Genomic DNA, 6,108 nt, shown 5'->3' on the forward strand with positions numbered 1-6,108 from the left:
GCAACCTATTTTATGAACAATTATGGTGTACAGGCTAATGACATCCATTGCTAGCAAGCAATCAGGCAGTAAATCAGCCAAACATTTAAGTGAAAAAACTGATGTAAAATGTGAAATTGGTTTAAAGAGGAGGCCCCTGGCTAAGATTTAAATATATATATGCACTTAAATATCAAAACAATTCGACATTTATTACTGAGTGTATTAGGAGCAGCACCCTCAAGTATAAAAACAACAAAATGTCTATTTCAATATCGGCAGACATTTCTGGCCAGTAGTCTGGCAAGTAGTTCTTTTTCTATCTGAGTATATCTGCATTGACAATTTGTGAGAGCTCTTGATACATAAGATATAGGTTGACCTTCTTGTAGTATTACAGCTCCAATACTTTCTGAGTAGTGATGAGTGAATCTGTCCTGTTTCGCTTCGCCGGAAAATTCTCGAAATGACGACAAAATTTGCAAAATGGTGAAAAATTTGCGAAGCGTGTTGTCTACACCCATTTTGATGCGGCCACACCCTTTTTAATGCACCGCAACTTTTTTTGACGTGGAACAAATTTTTCACCGTCAAATTTTCTCAGAAGTTTCTCAAAACAATTCACCACTGGCGAAATGTGAAAATTCACAGCGAATCTATGCCTGGTGAATAAAATTCGCTCATAACTGCTCTGAGCTATCATCCACAGACAGGGTAATATTTTGTCAACATAACAGAATCTTAGTTTTAGGTGCGCTGGTGACCTTTTGCTTCAGAATTTTAAAACTTTTACTTTGCGCTTCTTCCCAGTGCCATTCAATACCTTTCTCCAGTAGTTGTCTTAGAGGTGCACTGATTTTAGAAAGATTGGGTATGAATTTAGCTAGATATTGTATCATTCCCATGAATCTCATTAGCGCTTGCTTATTGTTTGGTTGTAGAAGCTGATGGCTCTCACTTTTTCTTCATCTGGTTTCAGACCATCAGTGCTGAGTATATAACCTATGTATTTGATTTAATTGTGTTGGGTTGAAAAACCCAACATGCTGTTCTTCGACTTCAGCTTATTCTTTCGCTTTTTCTTCTTAGCGCCCCCCGTTTTCTAAACGCTACTCCTCCTACAGTTTTAGGGGTACAACACCCAAACTCTCCACACTTCTTCGCCCTATAGCGGAGCAGGTTGCCTGTGCTTTTCTAAGCGATCCCGCCCCGCCATCTTTTTGTGGCGCCCCCCCTGAACACCCCAATTTTTCCATTGACTTTGACAGGGAAGATTTTCAAACTGCTGCCAAACTTACAGCTTTGAAGCTACACCCCCTAAACTTGAATAACATAATCAAAGGGTTACCCTGAATGAAACAGCTACACTTCTTGGATGACCCCAAAGTGGGAGGGGCCAACAACAACCAATCAAATTTCACCCATTGACTTTTATGGGGAAATTGAAACTGCTGCCAATCTTACAGCTATGAGGCTGCACCCCCCAAACTTGAATCACATAGTCATGGGGTCAGCCTGAATGAAAATATGATGATTGTTGGATGCCTAAAAGTGGGCGGAGCTGTGAACAGCAAATCAGATTTTACCTATTGACTTGGTGGAAATCCAACCTGCTGCCATTCTCACAGTAATAACACCGGGGTCCCCAAACTTTGCAGGGTTAGGCACCAGGTAACCGTGGTTCAAGGTTAGAAAAAGTGGGTGGAGCCACCAACCACCAATCAGATTTTAACTATTGACTTTCAATGGGGAAATTCAACCTGCTGCCATTCTCACAGTATTAACTCCAGGGTCCCCAAACTTTTCACAGTTGGTCACTTTATTGGTTTGATGCCATGGTTCCCAAACTTTGCACAGTCATTGGGTCACTTTGTACTCAAGGTTAGAAAAAAAAGTGGGCGGGGCCACCAAAAGTCAAGCACATTTCTTTAGTTGGGAAATTTTAACTGCTGCCATTCTCACATGTTTAATGTCAGGGTCCCCAAACTTTGCACAGTTTGTCACTGGGTGACTATGTTCCAAGTTTAGAGAAGTTGGCGGGGCCAACAACAGCCAATCAGATTTCACCTATAGACTTAAATTTAAACTGCTGCCATTCTTTAAATATTAATACTAATTAATAGTCCCCAAACTTTGAAGAGCTAGTCACTGGGTTCCAGGTTAGTAAAAGGGGGCAGAGCCACCAACCGCCAATCAGATGTCACTCGTTGACTTTCAGTGGGGAAATTTAAATTGCTGCCATTCAGACACTATTAAAACCAGGGTCCCCAAACTTTGCACAGTGGTTTTTACCATTTAACTGTGGTCCAAGGTTTAGAAAAAGTGGGGCGAGCCAACAACAGATTTCATTCAGTTACTTCACGTTTTTCAACCCAACATGAAGTTTTAAGTTGCATTTTCTTCCTTCCGCACTTTTTTTTTAGTCTGGCATCATGCCCTTCAGTGGAATCTTCCCAGACAATTAAGTCATCAATTATGTTAACAACACCATCTAGATCTTCTATCATCTGTGCAATAGTTTTTTGGAACACTTCTGATGAATACCAAAGGGTAATCTCAGGAAGTAATATCTTCCTATTGGGGTGTTAAAGGTGCATAGTTTGGAACTTCATCCAGCTTTACTTGCCAGAAACCTTGATTAGCATGTAACACTGAAAAGTATTTGGCATTTGGTGAAAATACTGTTGCCATGCTATTGACCCATTCATTTGGTTCAGATTGCTTGGCTATGACCCCCATTTCTTTCATTCTGTGCAAATCTTCAGTCACTTTGCCTCTGAGAGCTACCGGAATGTTTCTAGCAGCATGTACCACAGGCTTGATAGTGTGACCAATTTCTATATGATGCTGTCCTGGTAAGCAGCCAAAACCATTAAATAAATCAATGCAATCCTTAAGGATGTCTTCTTCTTTTGTAACATCATACAGTCTTTTAATTAAACATAATTTGAGACACGCAGCTCTACCTAGTATTGCTGAAGGATCTTGCTGTATAATTTCAAATCTGACATTATGCTTTTGCTTTTTGTGCTGCCTATAGGTGACATATGGTGGCCAGAGTAAGAAACAAGTTTACACTTGGAAGGTTTGGGCCTTACTTTTATGTTCAGTGCACTTTTAGGGACTAATTTACATGGCTGTAAATAACTTCACAAATCTATAACAATTATATTTCACCTTCTCCTGAAACAGCATTATTATGTAGACCTCATCAGAGCTTATCTCGAACTCAGAAAATATTATCTCAAATATTAGTTTCAGCCAGATGTGATTGCCCTTAACTGGCTTTCCCCAAATCTGTTGGCAATCCAACTTCATCATATAATCAACCGTGTTCAATAAATGCATTACATGACAACTTGACTAGAGAACCCTTCTTGACAGTGGCATAACTAGTGTATGCCGAGCCCCCCAAAACAAAACTTGAAAGGGGCCTGGCACACAGCAATTCCTACCTGGCCCCTGTGTTCTGTTGCTGGTCAGTAAAATGCAAAATGATATACAATGTGGTCTGTAATGTGTTATATATGTATTTATAGAGTTCAAGGTGAAGATATGGACGGTGTTATGAAAGTTGTGGGGATGTTAGAAAAGGAATTAGTTGTAGAGGAGTTAAAATTAAACAGTTCAAGTGTTTTATTATTATTATTATTATTATCTACAGTTTGATAATTTCCCCGCAGCTTTTCCTCCAGGCTTTCCCGCTCCTGTCTGACTTCTCTCACTTCCTTATTTTGCATTGCATTGCACTCACTCGCTCCTCCTTCCTCAGTCTCGGTCCCTCTTTACTGCCCTCTCAGTTTTCACTCTTTCTCCCCGTCCTCTGTCCCTTTGCTCCTTCTGCCATGCCCAGCATGCAGCCATCTGTCTCTGGTCTCCCTCCCTCTGTTCCTCTCCAGTGCTACTCTGTTTGCTGCTTCCATCCTCCATCATCAGTCTGGCTCCCTAAGAGTCTTGCTCCCTCTGCCCCTGCCAATGTCTGTCCTTCTCTGGTCTTGCTCCGTCTGCCTGCACTCTCCTTTAATTTGCAGTCTTACTTCTTTTTCGCTACCCCCACTCTCTGACCATCCCTGCTCTTGCTCCTTCTGCTCCCACTCTCAGTCAGTCTCCAGTCTCTCTGTTCATCTCTTCTCTTGCGCCCCCTGCCCCTCCCGCCCTCAGTGTCTCCTTTACTTAAAGGACATGTCAACCCACCAACCAAATATTTTAGCAGTGAAAATCCTCACAGCATTCTTTAAATACCTACCACTCCGGTCCCTCAAAAGCAAACAGTGAAGCTGCAGCAATCCCTTGGAGTTTCTCTCACTGCACAACTCTGTAACTCCCTCTCCCCCCTCTCTTCAGAATTCTGCTTCTCTCCTGGCATGGTGCACATGCTTACTTCTAATCCGTTTTTAATTAGCATGCCCACATGTGTCTATTTTGCATGTTTTAATAAATCTTGTTTATAATAACAGCTCCAAGAGGTCAGGTAGGACAGGCTATGCGCGCATGCGCATATGGAGCACGCACGAACGCTTGATGACATCACCCCGACAAAATGGCTGCCGGGTGAAATGTCAAACAAAGAAAAAAAATGTGGCAATGCAGGCTGTAGGAGGAGAGTGGAGGAGTGGAACTTATGCGGTTGAGGTGGGGGTAAGGTGCCCTTAGCACTACACCTGAAATTAAAATTAGCCTTGATATCTCCTTTAACCTGCACAGAATTGCATGGCTGGCCAGGATATCACTTTAGTCAGATCATGGGAGGAGAAAGAAGCAAAAAACACACATAATGACTACACAGAGATACAGGTATAAGACAAAAAATAAAACAACACAGGGAACAGAACTCTGCAAAGTTTAGGGACCCGAGGATTAGGGTTAAAGTACGGCAGCAGTTTCAATTTAAACCAATAAAAGTCAATAGGTGAATTGTGATTGGTCAAAGTCACCCAGTGACATACAGTGGGCACCCTGGCAGAAATTGTATGAGAATGACAGCATTTTAAATTTAAACCAATGAAATTCAATGGATGAAATCTGATTGGCTGTTAGTGGCCCAACCCAATTTTCCTATTTTTGAACTGCAGTCCCCCAGTGACCAACTTTGCAAAGTTTGGGAACTCCGCATTTTACACTTCACCATTAAAAGTAAATTGGTGAAATGTGATTGGCTGTTGGTGGCTCCACCCACTTCTCAAAACTAAAACTCCAGTCTCCTAGTGACCAAATGTGAAAAGTATGATGACCCTGGTGGTTATACTGTGAGAATGGCAGCAGGCAGTATCGGACTGGGACCCTAGGGGCCCACCAGTAAACCTTTAGACCATAGGCTCAAACTATTTTTCCTCCGTCCTTTACCCAACCTCTTTATTCTCCTAGTCTCTTTCATTTACATGTTAGCATCTATTCTTCCATCTATTTATCCTCTTTGTTCCCAATCAGAAATAGGGAGTCATCATGAAGCAGGCCAAATGGTCAAGAGCAGGAGGGCCCACTGACACCTCAGCCCACCAGAAGTTTTCCTGGTATCCTGGTGGGCCAGTCCGACACTGGCAGCAGGTTTAATTTCCCCATTAAAAGTCAATAGGTAAAATCTGATTGGCTGTTGGTGGCTCTGCCCACTTCCGGACATACAACAATCATCATCTTTTCATTCACATAGTCAGTGACTATGTGATTCAAGTTTGGTGAGTTTGATGAGTTTTTTTTTCATCAAAGCTGTAGGATTGGCAGCAGTTTCAATTTCCCCATTAAAGTCAATGGGTGAAATTTGATTGGCTGTTGGTGGCCCCTCCCATTTTGGCTCATCCAACAAATGTTGTTTCATTCGGGGTGACCCCATGATTATGTTATTCAAGTTTAGGGGGTGTAGCTTCAAAGCTGCAAGTGTGGCAGCAGTTTGAAAATCTTCCCTGTCAAAGTAAATGGAAAAATTGGGGTGTTCGGAGCGGCGCCACAAAAAGACGATAAATATACATTGCAAGGTTTCGGAGCTCTAAGGCCCCTTTGTCAGGCAAAATATAATAAGAATAATCGGTTAAAGGGGACCTGTCACCCTAAGAAATAGTTCCAAATTGTGTTTGTCAAGCAAAATAAACTTCACCTACATTGTTGAAATTATTTTAATTTTATTCTCTTCTGCCT

This window comes from Xenopus tropicalis, chromosome 7 (genome assembly GCF_000004195.4).
Source record: "Xenopus tropicalis strain Nigerian chromosome 7, UCB_Xtro_10.0, whole genome shotgun sequence".
Lineage (NCBI taxonomy): Eukaryota > Metazoa > Chordata > Amphibia > Anura > Pipidae > Xenopus > Xenopus tropicalis.